At 42.5% G+C, this 20,939-nt stretch overlaps 2 protein-coding genes and 1 long non-coding RNA gene across 3 annotated transcripts in view; 1 reads left to right on the top strand and 2 right to left on the bottom strand.

Annotated features, from left to right (window-relative positions):
* LOC309701482 (uncharacterized protein) overlaps positions 1–20,939 on the bottom strand; it is a 2,150,955-nt gene that overhangs the window by 1,179,818 nt on the left and 950,198 nt on the right. The gene's annotated exons all lie outside the window — the stretch shown is intronic.
* Positions 1–20,939, bottom strand: part of LOC309701490 (NLR family CARD domain-containing protein 3-like) — a 346,993-nt gene that overhangs the window by 300,004 nt on the left and 26,050 nt on the right. The window lies entirely within an intron of this gene.
* Positions 3,027–3,926, top strand: LOC309701617. Its single transcript, XR_014275178.1, has 3 exons — positions 3,027–3,117; positions 3,499–3,568; positions 3,781–3,926. It is a non-coding gene; the product is annotated as an uncharacterized lncRNA (long non-coding RNA).

The raw sequence follows: 20,939 nt of genomic DNA, 5'->3' as shown, positions 1-20,939 counted from the left end.
CTGTTCTTTACAATCACTGCTCATATTTTTTATAATTTCCTTGTTTCAGAATCAGAATCAGAATCAGAATACTTTATTGATCCCTGGGGGAAATTATTTTTTGTTACTTTTGTTTGCACATGTTATTAATAATCTGGTATCACAGATGTTTGATGTAGACTAAAGCTCGTCTGCGTCATCATCACCTGACTGCCAGCAGGTGTCAGGCTGACTGTGAACTGCCCGTCTCAAATATACAGTGTGTCATGTTTCGGCTGTGTACAGGCAAGAGAAGGACCCAAACGCAAAACTCACCACGCAGGAATAAAACTCAAAAAGCTGCTTTATTGCAGAATGGCACAAAAATATAACAAAACTAAACTGGGGCATGGATAAACTGACACACAGGGAAACACAGCCATGAGGGAGACTACGACACTGACAAAGAGAAACACAGGGCTTAAATACACTGAGGGATAACGAGGGAATGAGACACAGAAGGAGAGCACAGCTGGGAGTAATCAGGCTGGACGAGACAAGGGAAGCAAAACTAGAAACACTCACATGAGACATGGACCTTCAAAATAAAACAGGAAACACACTGAACTCTAAACATGCAAACTTAACAGCAACTGAGAAGACAGAACATAGGGACCAGAAACATGGTATAAAGAGGTCACAGTAGACACAACATTGAACACAGGGAAGCCATATTACAAAGCCAAAGAACTAAACCTATGATAACCATAACTGAAATCTAGGGAAACAGGAAACAGTACAACAAAGGACTCAAAACATAATCCATAATATAAAAACACGAGATCTCTTCAAAATAAAACAGGAAACACGAGAGGCAGACATGACAACATAAGACAACAGACATGAAACACACGAAGGGCAAGGGAGACTTCACAGGGGTTGAAAACACAAGGGGGAGCTAATAAGCAAACGAACATAGGAAACCTAATAAGCTTAAACATACACTATAAACATCAAAAGAACTAAAACTCAAAACACTGGGTCATAAGACCCAGGATCGTGACACAGTGGCTTGCAAAAATATTCGGCCCCCATGAACTTTTCCACATTTTGTCACATTACAGCCACAAACATGAATCAATGTTAGTGGAATTCCACGTGAAAGACCAACACAAAGTGGTGCACACGTGAGAAGTGGAACGAAAATCATTCATGATTCCAAACATTTTGTACAAATAAATAACTGCAAAGTGGGGTGTGTGTAATTATTCAGCCCCTGAGTCAATACTTTGTAGAACCAGCTTTTGCTGCAGTTCCAGCTGCCAGTCTTTTAGGGTCTGTCTGTACCAGCTTTGCACATCTACAGACTGAAATCTTTGCACATTCTTCTTTGCAAAACAGCTCCAGCTCAGTCAGATTAGATCAGGGGCGTCAAACTCAATCGCACAGGGGGCCAAAACTCAAGGCACACTTTAGGTCGTGGGCCAAACAAGATAAACATTTATTGAACACACTAAAACAATGTTTTTTTAAACATAAATATGAATAAAAACAGACAGGAATAATATTCCAGATTAAATAAACTTTAAATATTTTGCTCTTCATAAAAATATATCCTGTCAAAATTATGCAAGTTAGAAATATGAACATGCTGCCAAAACCCCCAGAAAAAGCAAAAAAAGCACACACAAGGGCAGTTTCATGTCGGTTACACTTTAACATACGTTTTCAAAAATGTCTTTCCCTGTCGTTGTCCCGTGCATCGATTTAATGTTCAGTATTTCCTCTCCACGGATGAAGATGGCCAGCTGTGCAATGTCCATCATGTCTGTACTTTCATCCACAGCAAGCAATAAAGTTTTTGCTTCTTTCACACAACTGTGTTCTTAAATCAGTGGCCATCTCACAAACCCGATCAGCAATCGTATTTCTGCTCAGGCCCACATTTGCAAAAATCTGCGTTTTGTTTGGACACAAGACGTCGCACAGCTTCATCATGCAGCTCTTCAGAGTGGTCTCGGGCTGATTTGGCTCCTCTGCTACAATAAAACTTGCTCTCACAACAGCTTCACTTTGTGATTTTGCTCTGGTGATGTTACACCCTGAAAAGGGGCTGAAAAGGGGATAAGTCAATGACGACGCTCAGACACGATGCTTCTCCTTCAGCAGCTTCATTGCTTCGTGGCCAGAGCTCCCCCTTCCGGCAACGGCAGGCATAACTAATCAATCGTGATCACTAAATCACATGGATTATTCCCCAGGCTCAACAAGTAGATCACAGATTGAATGTTACACAGGTTGTAGTCGCATTAAGGATTATTATCCGGTTGAACATAGTCATGAACTCTTTTAACTATTTTAGCCTGTGTTACATTACATCTCTTTGATGGGACTTCGTTTACCCTTGTTTATACATTTACATATTTGAAATAAATTGAATAATATATTGGGTAACTTTTAACCACAACTTTTTACTCCATTATGAACTTCAACAAATAATCAATCTATCACAGTGACAAACGTCTGCTGAAATGTCAGATTCTTCTTTAGCTCTTCTACTTTCTGTAGTTTCTGCTCTGCATTTAGGTTTTTCAGGTTATCCTGACGTTTTGTCTCGAAGTGCCGTCTTAAATTAAATTCCTTAATTACAGCCACATTAGCTCCACTAATAAGATACATGGGTTTACCAGCATGTCTGTAAACATATATTCAGTCTCCCACTGGCGCTGAAAGGCTCTGCTTTCAGAATCAACTTTTCTCTCCACCATTGTGGGCGGCTAGCTTCAATAACAGAAGTTTGACTTGATTGATGCGGGAATGTTCCCAGTTAGCCTGGGTGCTTCAGCACCCCCCAAAATGAATCAAAGCACCCCCAAAGATTTCTTACTTTTTTGACAATATTTGCTGTTTGTGTGACACACTACTAAAAATATAAAAAGCATACAGACTTGGTTGAGACGTAACACTTTAACAACAAAAGTATAGATAACCTCCCCCCCCTCCTAAAGTGGTTTGTTCCAGCTCTCCCCTGCTCTGGCTTTAGCGCCCTTTCTGCCAGAGGATGGTGGCTGAGACGCAGCAGAGCGGAGGTGTAAGTGCCTGGCTTAAAACAGGACATATTGGCTGCATTTAACCTTCAGTTACTCTTTATATAGTTAGGTAGGAGTCAGGCCATGTTTCTTTTAGCTGAAAAACATTACACCAGGTAACCTGCAGTGTTGAAAGCGTGTTTTCCCACGATGTTTGCTACCCTACAATCCGTCCTGCTCTGTAGTAAAATCAGCGACATTTGACCGTCCTGTTGCTCCCATTGAAATGTATACAGACTATTTAAAATCTAAAACTTATAATTGTCCGTAGCCTGCTGTTGTTACCACTGTCCTGTTTTAAATGGATGCTAACTAGCTAACTGACTGAATGCCCATTAACCTTATAACTCCTGTTGTGTGTGTGTGTGTGTGTGTGTGTGTGTGTGTGTGTGTGTGTGTGTGTGTGTGTGTGTGTGTGTGTGTGTCTGTGTCTGTGTGTGTTTGTGTACAGAGAGACAGCCAGGTTCATAATGGATATAAGGAAGTTTTTTCAAAAAAAGGAGCCACATTCAGGAAAAAGTGTAAGATCAAATGATCCGTGAATCAAGAATAATGTTGGATCAGTGTTTCAATGTTTATATCTTTTATTAGATGTTCGTGTGGTTTGGTTATTTGCCTTTTGGTTGAAAGTAGACTGAGAGAGGACTTTTTGTTAGTGATCTTAATAGTATTTTTTCATATTAATTTAATTTTTCATCTGATTGAATACAATCTATTTGTGTATGATTGTCAGTCGAAAGAGGGAGAGAGGAAAGAGGGGAACGTGAGGAGAAAGTACAAGGTCAGGAAGAACCAGGTAAGAAAACAGACAGGGAACAGTGACAGGCACAACAGAAACTGTTAAACTGACAAAGAGAAACAACCTGATTTTACTCACACAATCTGGAAGTTGTGTTCTCCCTATATTAAAGCTGCTGTACAGAATCTGCAAAACAAACTGGGTTGAAACATTTTGACCCTCTTTAACAACATTCCAACATAACATTATCATTGATTGGGGAGATTAAAATTAATGATATATTTTTATGTGGTTCAGCCACAACTCTACTAAAACCTCAGCCAGTAATAGGTCGGCCAACTTTTGGACCGTCCAGTTGTCTGTACGACTGCCGCAGTACGTACATCACATTTGCACACTATCAGAGCCAAACAGCCCTGGTGGAGTGAGGAGCTGTAAAGAGAAGCAGATGCTCTGTTTATATTCTACAAATGTTTTAAGCTTGTTTCAAAGATTCTGTACTGCACCTTTAAATGTTTTCCAGAAGCACACATACACTTATCAGTGTTTTTCACACTTTTTACAGTGTGGACCACCTGATAAAAATGTCAAGCTCTCCCAAGCACCACTATGAAAGCATGAAACTCATAAATCTAAAAACACAAAATTAGTATCTGCAGTAAAGATTTTTTCATGCATTGTATACATTCTACCACAGGCAAAGTTGCCTCCATTTTTATATTCGTTTTTTAAATATTTTGTAATAATTTATTTGTAATAATTTATTTATTTATTAATGTAATTATATTTTTTATGCATCTGTATTATATTATACAAACACATTAAAAGTGAATCTCTGTCCAAAATATGCACTCAGTTTACTTCTTACTCACTATGAGCATCATTCATTATTCTCCTCCAGTAATTAAGGTTAGGATATGTATTTTTTTTATTCCAATCCATTCTTCTTTGGCAGCATTTAAATAACCTTGATCAGATTTGATGGTTTTGTTACAGACTTTTCAAAAAAGTGTTTTGCTTTTTTTTTCACAAATGTGGGATTAAATTGTTAAAAAGTACAAAACAGTGATGTCATGTTTTGTGACGAGGATACAGGCACAGAGAGACTTGATGGATTTAAGAATCTTTTGATTTAATAAAGAAATTTGCAGACTTGCACAGAGATGGTAAAATTATGATGACTGATAAAGGAGACGAAGACAACAGACGATGAGGACAGGGAGGATGCAGGGACCGACAGAGACGGGGAAGAAGTCTCATTGTGACGAGTAAAGTGTATCTTGGCTGGCTGGGCAGCTCTCTGGGTGCTCAGCCCCCCAAAGCTCTGATCCTAGAATCGCTCCTGCAAAAATTTTACATTTTCTGTAAATTCTGTGAATCTCGGGCAGCTCGACTTGCGTGAAGTGTTTCCAGCTGGGCGTCGTGTACCTGGAGTCGAGTGTTTTAATTGAAACGATACATTTTTAGACATAAGTTGTAACGGCCGCCATTTTCTTTGTGAGTATTTATTACACGGCGTGCTGCAGGGACAAGCCTGTTCTAACGTTTGAGTCTAAGCTTTAGTTTTTGCTTCTCATCCGTAAACACTCTGCATCTTTCATGTGATTCAGTTTATTTTGAAAAGTCTCAACAGGCTTTATGGCTTTATTGTGAAAGGTTTATGTGGAAAATAAACAAGCGGACAGTCGATGGTTTTACCATCGTTGTTGCTAACGACAACGCATAAAAACAGGCGCTTGTCCATCCGTAGTGTGGTTATATTAAATATAAGAGAAAGAGAACTTTAAGAAATGAATATAGCCTCTACAGTGACCATCAAAACATGAAAAAATATTGCTGTAAACAGTTTATTTTGCGACACCACGAAACAAACAATGGCGTAAAATGAAACGATAGATGTTTTTGTATCGTCATCCGACACATATCGTTATATCGAACAGCCCTAATCAATACAGTTTTCAAAAAATGCTTCTCTGTGCAGAATCGGTTTAAAAACATAAACAGCTGTGGGATGCTGCTTGTCCGTGATTTGGACATCATATTTTCTTGTTTGGCTTGGAAGGAAGTTGGTTTGGAAACATATCTGGCGATGCTTCATCTTCTGCTTTGCAACTGTGTGGGATTTAAAAACCCGTCCATGATGCTGGCAGTGTCCAAGCATGTTGTTGTTTTTTAAGTTCATATCCCCCCTGCAACGGCTCTGAAAACATGTGTTCTAACAGCAGCAGTACTGAGCTCAGTCTCAGAGAGATGCAGATGCAGTTTGCATGTAACTACACGCAGCCTTCCTCTTTCTCTCGCTCCTCTCTCCCTCCTTCTTGTGGAGCAGGTCTCTCTCTCTCTGGTACACAACTGCACGCACACACGCGCACACACACAACAGAAGAAAGGAGAACTGGAAAGCCGAAGACTTGTTGACTAGATTCCCAAGCAGTGACGCGGTGGATATTCATCATCATTTGCCCTCCTGTCCACCTTTGATAGTTTACACTCATTCTCTTGTGCCCTTATTTCCCTTTACACCACATAAAGGGGGGGGATTAATTTGATGCTACAAGTGCCTAAAGCAGGTGCCCGAGAGGATCACATATGGAGAATGATGTATGGCCACATCTGCGCATCTGGTTTAGTAGCAGCCTTGGATGAATAGACTGTTGTGTTGCTTTAAGAGGCCCCATGGGCAGATTAGCTCTTGTAGTCCAAGACAAAGCTCAGATTATAGAGGCAGTGCCATTTCACATCCTCTGAACACCCACAGTCCCGCACAACTCCTACAGATTAAGCTGTGATGAAGCTCCACTGTGATGATGATGATGCTCCCGTGCGCACATTTTATTACTAACAGTCATGGAGGTCATGCTGAGCAGGGAGGGGATGATACGGATCAATAGCACTGTAGTGTAACATGGGTAAAAAAAGCCATCAGGGGAGATCAGGTAGAGAACATGAAGGTCCAGTCACACTAAATGGATTCATTTTTACCAACAAGTGCTTTAAAGAGAGCTCCTGCTTGGCACAAACAGCTGTGTGCCTTCAGAGACTCAACTTCCATCAAATATTTGTTTTTTAATTAAGGCACAAGTGCACAGGCAGCAGTCTGTGTTCAGAAAAACCCAAAACATTTGATTCAAATTTAGAACAAAAACACCACAGTGGGAGGGAAACAGAGAAACTGGCTTCTTTTTTCCACTATAACTGTGTTTACAGGCCGTTCCAGTCTTTATCTGTCTCACACACTCGACCAAATAACAAACACAAAATAAAAAAAGAACATCTCACATAAATAAATACAGAAATAATCCAAAAGTAGCTATATTAGTAGTGAAACAAACAAGAAAAGCATTTAAAAACCAAACGTGTAAAATCAGTCAGTGCATGATTACATTGCTCCGCCCATCAAAAAGTGACCTGTGTGAATATCACCATCTCATTTATAGGACTGATGAACGTTGGTTGGAACATTTGTAGTCCAATCATACTTCACAGACATCTTTAATCCTTCACTGAGTCAGGCTGTTGTTCTCACAAGCCTCAAACTCTCCACCATCATTCCTGTGCTGAAGTAGTCGTGTCCCTCCTGCATGAAGGACGACTGTCCGGTCCCACTCACCTCCATCATTATGAAGAGCTTTGAACAGTTAGTCATGCATCAAATCAAAACTTCCCTCCAACCTGGATCCATGTCAGTCACATACCGCTCAAACCGCTCGACCGATGATGCGATTTCAACTGCCCTCTTATTCAGCCCTCACACATCTGGACACTCATACGTTAGAATGATGTTCACAGACTTCAGCGTTCAACACCATCTTTCCCCAGCAACTCATTCACAAACTGGATCTGCTGGGCATCAGCACCTCGCTGTGTCACTGGCTGCTGGATGTCCTGAGAGGAAGACAGCAGACAGGTCGGCAGCAACACCTCCAGCACAAGAACACTGAACACAGGCTCCCCAAGGATGTGTGTCGAGCCCCTTCTCTTCACTCTGCCTCTCATTTCTTATCATTTTCAGTGTTTTAAAAGGTGAAGTGTTCAAAAGAACAACAGCACCTGATCTCTGCTGAGGTGTTAAAGAGCTCTTATTTTAGGATGTGATGATGAGACAGCATACAAACTTACAATTACATGATAATAACACATTTGTAATACACAACATTTGGCTTGTAATTGGTGACATCTGTAACACCACATTTGTGATTGAGACCTTTTGAGGTCAACATGGTGACTGAGGACAACGGGTCCTGCAGAGTCAGTAGTTTCTATTCAGCTGTTTTGTTTTCATGTCTTCTCCTCCATCATCAGTTATCAGGAGAGCAGACAGTCAAAGTGCAAGAATTCAAAGAAACACAGAGATTCTCCTTACAGAGCAGACACAGCACAGATGTTTCCTTCATCGTCCTTCTCACTCAGTTCAGCTTCTTTTCATTTCTGTCACTGACACCAAGTAAAGCCGCCCTCTTCCTCTGAGCACCAGCTTTTCTATTATTACAAAGAAGAAGAAACCATTAAAACACCAAAGCACAAACACACTGTGGAGCCTTTTTGGTTTTCTTAACACACTTTTACAGACACTGAAAGCACAAAACTGCTCCACAAACACAGGATTAAGAACAGAAGAAGATTTCTGTCAGGAAGCATATCTGGAAGAATATTCAGGCCCAATCTGACACACAGACCATAATAATAAAAGTGGAGAATGATCAGAATCATTTCAGAATTTTCAAATAAATCCAGATTCAGTTTTGGCAGCAGAGCACAGGGATGCACATGAGACTGAAAATCAAGTCTTCTGTATCTTTGTAAGTCCTGTGACTGTCTGGCAGTCGGTGACCTTCACCTCTGATGAAAAACTGAAATGAGATCTTTTCTCAGCTGATTTTAAAAAAGAAATGTGAGTAATGATCCAATCAATCATTGTTATTGTTGGCCAATACTGTGAAGACCAAACTAGGATTCACGTAAACGCTGAGATTCAAAGTATAATTCAATGATTATTGTCATAAATGACAGATATAGTATTTTTCTATTTTGTCTCGTATGTTATTCTGTTTATCTGATTCTATTGTTTCCCCTTGAAATCTCCTCCAGTTTGCGCTGATCCAGGACGTCACAGGTCTTGGATTCAGTTGTGGAGACGATGGTCTGGTAGCGAACACAGATCTTCTCCACGCCCTCCACCTGAAACACACCTGAGCTCAGTTTGAATCCGTCTCATTTCTGGAAAATAGACTTTTGACACGATTAATAAATAATAAAAGGAGGAAATACATTTATACAAAATCATTACAAATGTCCATTCATCACTGTAGCTTTGCATCGACTTTAATTCGACCATTTTTATATTATAAATGTCTTATTATAATTATTATTGTGCATTGATGAATATCTGATGGAGTCACTTGTTTCTAATCTGACAATCATCCACCTTCATGCTCTGCAGAGCAGCCAGGCTCTCCAGCGTGGACGCCATGTCGGCCATCTTCTCCAGACGGCGGCAGAAAGAGTCAAACTTCCCGAAGATGTAGTTCTCACTGAAAACACGCACACACGTGTGTAAAGGTTAGCGTGACGCTGCTGACACGCTCTGACTCAGAGTCAGTTACTGATCACCTGAAGTCAAACTGTCTGTTCTCAGGGTTTCCTCTCAGTTTGTCTCTGACGCTGTGGAAGCTTCGCTGATACGCCGCATTCAGATTACAGCAGTCAGAGACTCACTGCAGCACACACACACACACACACACACACACACACACACACACACACACACACACACACACACACACACACACACACACACACACACACACACAGTGTTGATGTTGTACTTGCACATAAACCTCTACATTGGACTCTGATGTGTCGCGCCATACCTGCCACCTACTGGTCAGCCAGTGTAAGTGCACAAAACATTTCTTCAAACCAAGATGGAAACATACATGTTTAAAAAAATGAAGTTCAAAAATCTGTTTTCATCCCTAAAGATGAATAAAAATACTAAAGAATAAATCCTGATTGATGTCGTCATAATTCATGCATGAAAGGGTTAAAAACTATTCTACAAACAAACAAACATGAATATTTTGGAACATTTCAACTTTAAAGAGCAGAAAGAGAAAGAACAGAAAGTTATATTGTGTAAAAGTGGTTTTGTCCTGAAGTCTCAGAGTGGAGACTAAACTGTTGCAGGTCTGAGGAGCTTCTGTCCACAGACGTCAGATCATGTTTGATAAACTGAGTTTAAAGTGAAACCTGTAAATGCTGACGCTACAGGAGATCCAGCTGAGAGGACGCGTCTACCTGTTGAAGGTCACCGTGCGGCTCTTCCAGCGCTCCAGCTCGGCCGACGGCCCGACGTCGTCGGCCTCTTTCCTCATCTGCTCGCTCTCCGTCAGCACCTGCTTGATTTGATTGGTCCACAGGGTCGACACCTCCTCCGGACGCTCCACCAGCTCACTGTTATTGGCTGAGAGCGAAACACACGAGTTCCTCTAAACACGCGTGAACACGGACTCATTATTTCAAAGAAGCCATCGTCTCAGGTCAGATGCTTCCTTCAGCTTCCACAGATAAACTGGTTTGATTTACCTGAGAGTTGATTTTTAAAGCTTTAAATGATGTTTCCTGTATTTCCAACAGTCTTATTGTTTGTGTGAGATGTGAACAGCTTGAGCTTCATACCTGCTGCTCTGTAGTCTGCAGGGCTGCTCAGCTGGCTGATGGCGTCAGGAAGCTCCACGTGCTGCAGCTGCAACTTTCTCTCCATGTTCAGTCGGGCTGAGCTCAGATTACTGACAAACTGATCCACCGAGGACAGGAAGGACCGGACGTGTGGACACGAGGCGCCGTCCTGCACAGAGCCCCACGACTGGGCACAGGGTCAAAGGTCAGCAATAACAACAAAGGTTAATGTGTTTTCCTGTTTCACTTTTTACCATATTCACAGCCAAAAGCATCAGGAGGAGCACTGCACACAAATCAGACTTTTCATGGATCATTATGTATGCAGAGTCGTGGTAAGACAATCACATGACCACTTACAGACAAAGCAACAAGGTGACATATACCAGTTTATAAACTGTGTTGATAGGCCAGTAAAACCAGAGTCATGATAAACAATATATACGCGTGTTTGTTCCTCAATAGTTTCATGTTGACTGTCTACGGACAGCAGCGAGCACTCTCTGCTTATGAGCTGCTGTCAGACCTGCAGGTATCAGGCTGTGATCTTCTCCTTTATACTGGACACTAATTATTATTTTGGAGTCGCACAAATAATTCGTGTGGCGTCTTATTGAATGCAGAACAGCTGATTGTTCTGGAAATAGTTTAATGGTTATTAAAAAAAGGGTAAAAGGTAAATGGCTGCAAATAACTTTGTTGTTTGCAAAACTTGTGTGTATAATTTTCAAATTTATATTTACATTTAAAGTTATGAAAATGATTCGTTAAACATGTTCGTGGTTGTTACAGTAAAAAATATAACTTTTTGTTTTCTGTCTGATTTTAGATCAGTTGTGTTAATACAGTTTGTCAAAATGAAAACATAACTGCAGATTCAGACACGTGAGGTTGTGCTGAAAAGAATGATACCAAACACGGCAAAGTAAATAATTTTTAAAGGTAAATGTAGAGGAAACATAAAAAGCTGTCACGGCTGGGGCAGCAGTCGTGTGGTGGAGTGAATGAGGACCAAGATGCAGACGGCGGTGGAGATGCGAGTGGAGATTTATTTAGAACCTTGTCTCTCAGTTACTAAGTTACTTTTTTGAAGAAGTAATTAGTAACTATAATGAATTACTTAATTAATTTTGAATGACTATTTGAAAGTAACTTGCCCAACACTGGATATGAGCGAGTTTCCCAGCTGATGCAAACTGGAAAGCTTCTCCTGTTTGAAGTGGATCTATTCAGCTTTTATTTCCTGATCATTTTAAGCATCAACAAAGTTTCTAAAAACAAGCAACAGTTTGTCATCATTCATAAACTCTGACGTCACAGGAGTGTTTTTATTCCTGTCCCATGTTTGCAAGTTTCTGCATATCAGAGCTGCCAACACGGCACCGACTCAGGCTGGAACTGACTTTAAATACTTCATCATTCATGATCCTGTTAAAACCACATCCAGGGGAAATGTTATTAGCATGTAGCCTTTAGCTCGTGTTCTGATTGCTGCTCCTCCATGTTTGTAGTCCTTTTTTCTGTGAATAAGTGTTTGTGGATAGGGGTGGGTTTTTATAATCGATTCATCGATTAAAATCGATTCTGGCTTGGATAACGTAAAATCGATTCATTTAAATCCTGAATCGATTTTTTAATATAAATTTATTTTGTCCGAAATGCCAGAATCTCTGGTGACATCTCACAAAATTTCAAGAACCACCAAACAGTAAATGAGAGCAGGTACAGGGATTCTGCACATAGACTTAAACACACAGCGCGACCCGCGGATCAGAATCAGTTAGATGTCGCCTTTCTCACAGTCGGGGCTGAAAGCCGACAGCTCGCTGATCCGGGTCCGCGCTTTGTGTTCACGCCCTTTATGCGCTGATTCTAAAGCTGTTAGTTTGATCTCTCTCCAAACAATATTGACCGAACCAGCAGCAAAAGAAGATCCAAACGCTTCACATAAACATCGTCATGAATTCACTCTTTTACTGTTTTGCTTCCATTGCGATGCGCAGCTCTCTCCCTCTCCCTCTCTCCCTCCCCCTCTCTCCCTCCCCCCCTCTCTCGAACAGTTTCCCTTTCTGCATTATTCGCTTGCTTGTTACGCACAAGTCTACTGTTGCTTACAGCGCTGTCGGCCGCTGTTTTTTTCCCTTTTACATTCTTCCGAAAAGAAAACCTCATTTCTGCTGTTCAATACTGAACAAATTTAAACTTTTTAATATTATTCAAAATGCAAAATGCTTAGCCGTGTGTCTAATAAAACCGCTGTAACGTCAGAGGTAATGTTCATTAATTAATGGTTTTCTTTCGTTTTTGATGTACTGCAGAATATTTTTATAAAATCCCAGGCCAGGAAAACCTTCATGTTTTTCTGTGTTTTATCCTCAGCTACTTTGACACAAAGGCATCTGCTGTGATGCTCACACCTTGGATAAAGTCTTGCGAGTGTCAGCTTCCTTCTTATAGATACAAAAATATGTAAATGTTCTGATCTGAATTATACTTCTGACTGTCAAAATTTCCCAGATTTAAATCGAATCGAATCGAATTAAATCGAATCGTGGATCGAATCGATTTGGGACCTTGTGAATCGGAATTGAATCGATTCTAGAAATCAGTGACGATACCCAGCCCTATTTGTGGAGCTTTGAGCTCCTCAGACTTCGGCCTCTCGACCTCCTGATGTTCAGCCTGCAGCTGTCAGTCATCCAGTGTTTGCTCAAAGACTTTAATCACCTCGTTAACCAAACAAAGCAGCACAGTTTGATCCATGGAAACACAAACACGCTCAGGCTCATCATCTCTGAACAGGACAATGATGAATCGTAGGCTCGGTATTGTTTGGAGCTTAAAGAGAAACCAGATACATCAGAACACAAAAACCCCGAGAGGTGGATCAATGTGACGTCACACACCTGAGCTCTGAGTCCTGGAGTCTGATCCAGGCTCGTGCTTTAAGACACGTTTCTGTGTAACCCTCAGCTCAGGTGTGTTCAGGACATTTGCTTGGAAGAAGCCGTCTGTGGATAAATCCTGCTCTCCACCTCAGCTGTCAGGTTTATCCAGAGAACGGCCGTCCTGACTTCCAGCAGCCCCACAGTCCTCGTTTCTAATAAACTGGCATCACTGAAATGAACTGTCTGCCTCGCTGTTCAATAATCTGCTCTTTGCCAATTTCCCAGCAGAACCTTCCACTCATATCAGCATTTTTCTGTGATTCTCACATGAACTAAACATAAAAAGCTGAAGCCAACCTCAGAGTTCCCCGTAGTGAGGAAGAGTTTCCTCTGAGCCACAGCTGAGTTTGATGCGTCCACAAAGGAAGACTGACGGGAGGACAGACTCTGGGAGAAAGGCAGATATTAAAAGATATGAATACAAAGTACGGTGCAACAAACAGGACAGCAGATTATGAAGAGCGGTTAGACCTTCATGTGTCAGTCATTGAAATGTGATCAAAGTTACCTGTTTGACATCCTGATAGAAGAAAATCAGCTTCTTGGATCCGTTTGCAGCAAAGAATTCATGGATCAGACTGAACTGGAAGAATCAGACATTAATGACTCAAAGGTTCAACTCTGAGGAAGGATCACGTCTCTGAACTTACTCTGTCATCAGAGACGATGGCGTCTTCCACCGCCACCTCCTCCAGGCTGCCGGCGTCGGCCAGCCTGCTCATCAGGTATTTATGTCGGGCATCCAGAGCTGCCCGCCGTTCCTCCTTCACGGCTCTCGCCTGTTTGGCTACTTCTCCCCTCGCCTCATTGGACAGCAGCATCGTCCTTTTACCAGACACCTGGAGAAACATCAGCTCAGTCTACAGACGCAGAGACCAGTGAGAGCTTGGCCCAAACATCTGCAGGTTTCTGAGGACCACGTTTGACCCTGACTGGAGGCATCGATTCTGAGTGTGACTGCCTAAACTGAGCTACTGCCCCCCCTCCACTGAGACGTTGTCCTGTGATGTGTCATGGGGGGAAGTGTTCCTCACGGTTGGACTCGTGAGAAGTTCAGTCAGTTTATTCAAACTTTAAAAAGACGCATTTTCAGTCTCTGGATTTCAGCAGAAACAAATGTGAACACAGCACTTTTTGATTGAGTATAAAAGGATGAAAGAGTCAGTGATTAGTAACATTGTTGCTGACTGATGCTGTTGTAGAGCTGTCTTTGGATCCTCACCTTCCTGGAAGCCTTCCCTGGATTGCTCATATATCATTAACTTGTTTGTGTTCAGTAGAATCAGGTGTTGTGGATGCAGGTCGTAGCTGTGTGAGGCCTGTACAGTCAGCGCTGTGTGAGCGCTGTGTAACGTTAGCTTAGACTTCTTTCTGTTGTTATCATCCTTCAGGTTAATGTTGTTTTCATTATGCATCACAGGAAGTGTGGGTGGCTGTTAGCCTCACAGCTCATGGAGAGTTGCTGCTGCTCTGCCTCCTTTTTGATGTTTCTGCTCTTTGTGGCTTTGTGTTACTTTGTGTCGTGTCTGAAACAAAGTGAGTCCATGTTACTAACTGTAGTTGGCTCTCTGTCTCGTGCACAGCTGACTGTTGTCTGAATGAAAGTGTTTTTGTACTTTGTGTAATCTGTTGGGTCTTTGAGCCCTTTTTAAACAGCATATGAGCCATATGTATGTGTGTATATGAAAGGTTGTTTGTAATACATCAAATTGTTGCTTATTCTAGAGCTGCTGCTGTGCCTGATTGGTCTACTCGCTCGAAACTGAAGGTTGACTTGATTCTTTTGGTTTTTTACATTTTGTCAATAAACCAACTTCTTTATGATTTGAACGGCGTCTCTGACGTGTCACAGGCCTGTCAGCTTTCTTGGTGATTGGTATAGATTTGAGCTTCATGCTCTGGCTGTTGTTGGGTTTTCCTCTTTCATATTAAAGCTTTTGTCCTACATTTGGCTCTAAAGTCTAATTCTAATCCCAGCACTGTGTCTGGGTGTGTGATGCTTGTTTTCCTGCTCTTTCTCATGAAACAGTCACAACATTCTCAGTCCAACTTTCACTCTTTGCTGCGTTTGCTGCAGCTGCAGTGAACATGGTGCCGTTTGCCTTTAAGAAAGTTGTGCACAAAGGCTTTTTCTCTAGCAGACAGCTGTGTGGCTAAAAGTCAGATCATTTTTTACCACCTCAGTCACACTGGACTGAAACAAGAGTGAAACTAGGAAGAATCAGAGTTTGTCCAGTGACTGCACTGATTTTCTTCATATTCACAAACTGATTCTAAGTAGTTGCATCAGCCAGCTGAAGTCATGTGACTAATGGCTCTCAGCTTCTGTCCTCCTATTCGCCGGTGTCCTTCACCTGTCACACCTGGTCAAGAAAGAGTGAGAATGTTCAGAGCTTTAATGGAAAAGAATATTATTACATATAAAAGGCCTCTAACAAGTATTGTAGTGTTAATCAGGATGAAGTCCATCATGAACACTTCAGAGTGCTTCAGACAGTCGGTGTTTCATCCACAGAGCCTCCAGTCTGCATATCAAAGTATCCTGAGGAATGACAGTGAACCCCGAGTTCCCCTCATTACATTCATGTGTGTGACTGTGAGGAAAAGGTGATCTGCGCTCGACAGTGCAGCCTAGGCGGAGTAGTCGAACGCAGATTCACTGAGCGCTCAACACAGACAGCATCGTCAGAAGGAAAGTTGATAAAATAAATTACAAATTTTGTATTGTTCGATACATATGCGTACCGAACCGAAAGCACTGTATCGAACGGTTCAATATCGATACGAATATCGTTGCACCCCTACTAAGTGACTTATATATCATGTTTAAACCTGAACAGCCAAAGGCCGTGGGGGTCCAAAAACGATGTGCCGGGAGTCCGCTGTTCTCGCCGGCTCTAATGACCCTCGACCTCCCGGTTAGCTATCAAGATGGTGGGTAACAGACGTCTCCAAAAACGTCAGAGCACTTTTGCAAATATGTGATATCTTGACAAACCGAGCAGATATTTGAAGTTTACACTCCTACATTCTCAAACAGGAGCCCCAGCAGAGATGGATGGCTGGCGCGGCTCTCCGGAGCCCCCAGTCAGAGCAGATGCAGGGCCAGCAGGTGTGGAGACCCCTGGCTGAGGCAGCTGAAGCTGTGGGTGGCTGTCAGCCAGCTCAGGATGCCTTTTGGGCTGCAGCAGCATAAAATCCTCAGCAGGCTGGGTAAGCTTGCGTGAGCTCTCTGTGGAGGCTGTTGCAGCTGAGATGGCTCACCCGAGCGGTGCAAACTTAGTTACCTTCAAGGCTCCAGAGTCAGCTGAGGTCAGCAGCTCAGCCTCTGGGGAGGTTACAATCCCTGGAACAGCCAGGTCTCTACAACCAGAAACAGTCTTTGCATGTGCAGCTTCAGAACCAGACTTGAAGTTCCAGTTAGTGTCCGATGTCCCAGAAACACTCAGGTGCTCACTGAGCAATCTCTTGAGGCCAACACTCAGAAAATCAAACAGTCTTTGAGCCTTTGTGGGAACATTTATCGTCTCTGCTGGAAAGGTGGAAACATCTGGGAGATGCAGCCTTAACACACTGGGCTTCACAAGTCCTTGGAGGCAGCTCACTAAACTCAGGGATGCAGACAAAATCAGCACTTGCAGGAACACAATGTGCCCTCTCACAATGAGCTTGGAAGCATAAACTGAGTTTTCCTCACTGACTGCTTCAGACAGGATTGTGGGAGCAACACAAAAAGCAGCTTCAGCTGGAAACACACAGTTTAGTGTCATTGCTGCTCGCTTTAAGTCACAATAAACAGGAAACTCATTGTGTCTCATGTCAGAATAACTCATATACAGGACAGGAAGAGGCGGAGCTTATTTCCTGCAGGGAGAGGTTAGCAGTCTGTGTCTTTCTCATTTCTGACTCCTAAAGAGCTGAAAAACACAGGCTGTCATTGGCTGGCTGACACTGGGATTAATGTCCTTGAAGCCAGCAGTCTTTAATGTCCAGGTTCAGAACGGGCAGGTGAAAAACAGTCCTTTATGTCCTCTGATGTTCAATAAACTGTCCTGATTACTGAGGGAGCAGAGAAAGTGTCTCCATCACTCACCACAGCTGGATGCTCTGAAATCCTGGAATCCAGCTGTGGAGAGGAGCACCGGCGGCGTGGACGCAGTTTAGTAATCAGGGAACGGGAGACAGGAGGGAAACACAGCTGGGACCAATTACACACACGAGACAGGAAACAGTAACACAGGACTGTCAAAGTAAAACAGGAAATATAACACAGAGTCCAAAGTAAGGAGACGTGGGACACAGTGAAGACACAGAAACAGAAACCAGAACTATAATCACAAAACAAACTCAGAAACATAAAGAGTGAATCAGCTGATTCAGTGTTTGTGACAAAAACATGGATCCTGGTTAATAACTTTTATTTGTTTGTTTCTGTATTATTTTGTGTATCGTTCTTATGAGCTGTTGTTTTGTCAGTGAAATATTATTTCATTGTTTTAAGCTTTTTGTTGACTTTGAAGTGCTTAAGTTGATATTTTTGAACATTTAATTTGTTCGATTATTGTCGAGTCGATAAAACTGTCAAACGCACAGCTGCTTCCAGCACGGCCGGAGGAGAGGTGGCCGAGCAGACGCACAACACACACAGCTCACAGGTTTGCATTTCTAGATATTGCAGATGTTGCAGAAATTGAGAGTAAAGAACTCAGAGATCCAGCGCTGTCTCCTGCCCCTTATTTATACACCACAACACAACGACAGGCGTAACTCACACAAACGGGTAACATGAGGCTCAGATGCTTTGGACGTGTTCACATATACTGGACACAGAATGATGAAGATGGAGCTGCAGGAAGGAGGAAAAGAGGAAAAACACAGAAAAGATTCACAGATGTGGTGAAAAAGGACACGACAGCTTCTGTTTGTTAGTTTGGTTTTTCTTTATTTGGTAAAGATTCAGAAATAAAGAGAAGATCACATGTTTGAATATTATATTAACGTTCTGTAATTACAACAAGTTGTAAAATCTTTCCAGAGTGAGACAGAGACTGTGCAGAGACTGTAGAAGGACAGAGCAGCAGCAGAGCAGTCCAGATACACTGATGATCCTCTGTCAGATCCAGAGGGACACACAGGGCTGATGCTGGACTCTACATTGTGTCTGACAGTGGAGCTGTTCTCAGAGCAGTTCACTCTGCAGCACTGACAGTCATCTGCACTTCATTCCTCTGTCAGTCACTGCTGGATGAAGCTCTCCTCTCCACCTCCCAGTAACATGGCCCAGTCAGAGCGTCTCTACACACAAGCTGCTGCTGCTTCAACCTCTCTGGATCATCAGGACACAGCTGCTCCTCTCTCAGCACACACACCGTCCTGTTTACCATCGTGGCCTCCACCTGCAGAGAGAAGGAGGAAGAGCAGAGGAGATAAACGAGTGTTTCCAGAGACTCTTCATCAGCTGTCAGTCAGTGATGCAGCACATCCAGTATAAAGAGCAGCAGGGACGTCAGTGCTGGGACTGTACTAGGACTCATTGTTGCTTCACTTTTTCTAATCTTTGGATTTTTATTGAAGTTGCTGAAAATGTTTTTCCCTCCTAGTTTGAGTTTGGACTTTCATTCATTAGAAGAACCTTGGTGTGTCCACTCTGAGCTCTGTAGGAACCCCAACAACAAGCCCAACAATCCAGATGGACGGTTCCAGCTGTTAACTGGAGGAATTCCATCCAAACATCTGCTCTCACTAAATTCTTCCTCACCTACAGACTGTGTTCTTCACTGCTTTAAACTTGGAAATCAATGCAGTCATTGGTCTGCGTGCTGCTTTGTTCAGAGAGCTGATTGGCTGTTGACAGTGTTTGATCAGAGCGTGTCAGCCGTTACTATGGTGACCATAAAGGTGAGAAACAGGAAGTGTTTGTGTCCAATCCTGAAGCCTGTCACCGTTCTCCTCTCACAGCTTCACTGAGAAGCTGCAGCTTTACAGGAAACACTGGATCTTTGTTTCATACTGACTGTGTTTAGTACAATACTGCTGACAGCACCACCCACTCACTCCATCACTCTACTGACCCCAGAGTCTCCAGTCTGTAGTCTGGACTCTGCTGAAGATCAGACAGCTGCTTCACATCTGGATCCTGCAGCTTGTAGTTGAAGCTCAGGTCCAGCTGTCTCAGATGGGAGGGGTTGGACTTCAGTGCTGCTGCCAGATAATCACAGCTGATCTCTGACAAACCACACCAGCTCAATCTGTATAAAGAATGAAAGATGTAAGTTTATTAGACAAAGTGCTTGAAATCATTCAGTGTTTCATCATCTGTTCAGAGCTGAAGAAGGTTCAGAATGTAGAAGTTTAGAAAATGGAAACTCCAAACAGCTGAAGCCAACAGGAAGCAGCTTCAAACAGGAAACTGTGCAGAGTTTCAGACTATATGTCCTGATGCAGCCAGTTGGATTTTGGAGATTTGAATCTCTGTTCTGTGACTAAGTCCTTGAATCATTTCTTCCAGTTGGTCCAACAAGACAGACTAAGTATTGGACATGTGTTGTGGCTCCATCAGGGGAGCTTCTAAATGTGATGTGATGGCCCCTCTGGGTCTGTCAGGTCACAGCACTGAAGAGAGCTCAAACTGGGCACACAGCTGTTCCAGTCTGGACCAAAGACTCTATACTGGGACTGAGGGACTGCTTTGACTGCACCCACTGGGACTTTTTAAAGGCTCATGTTCTCACTTAGATCATCGATTTCTACTGACATTTCTTTCTGGGAAAAATGGGGATTACTTTGGAAACAGGAAGTATTTTCCCCAATAAGCAGCCCTGGATTAGTAAATCACTCCAACATGTTCTCAGGCAGAAGAAGCTGTCTTGTTATGAGGGAGAGAAGAAAAAGATTGAGGCACAGAAACCTGTTGAAAGAGAGATAAAGCAGCTAAAATCAGGTGTAAAAGTAAAGCAGAGGATGAGCTGAATAAAGGACACTCAAGGCTGGCTTGGAAAGGAATGAAGTCCATGGTGGGGATGCAGAACAAGGAGCAAAGATGAATGTGATGCTGAATCAGCAGAAGACTTGGACTCATTTGATTCCAGCTTTGATATCATTGATTTCAATGAAGAGCTTTGTGATTGTAGCAAAGGGCTGGTAGCTCTGAGAGTCCCACTGATGAGGTGTTTGTGTGGAAATCTCTTAGTGGGACCAAAGAGAGAAAAAGCCCTGGTCCTGATGCTGTGGGAGGGAAATGATTGAAGTGTGCTGTGAGGAACTGACTGGGAGATTTTCACACATTTTCCAGTCCTCCTTGGAACAACAGGAAGTTCCCAGCATATGGAAACAAAGGTTAAGTGTCCTATGGCACTCAGTGATGATGGTGCTGTGGCCCCACCACCTCCACCTCTTTGTAAAGGAACTAACTGTAATCTGAAGCTTCAAATGGAACTAAGACTTCCTCCACTAGGTGGCAGTGTCTGATGAGAAAGTGTTAGTGGAGCTGGCCTGGAGTCAGAAACAGGAAGATGCAGGATTTGGGCT

This window comes from Aulonocara stuartgranti (assembly GCF_965226115.1).
Source record: "Aulonocara stuartgranti genome assembly, chromosome: 23".
In the NCBI taxonomy this organism is placed as follows: Eukaryota; Metazoa; Chordata; class Actinopteri; order Cichliformes; family Cichlidae; genus Aulonocara; species Aulonocara stuartgranti.
This window is presented reverse-complemented; position numbering and strand designations above follow the sequence as displayed.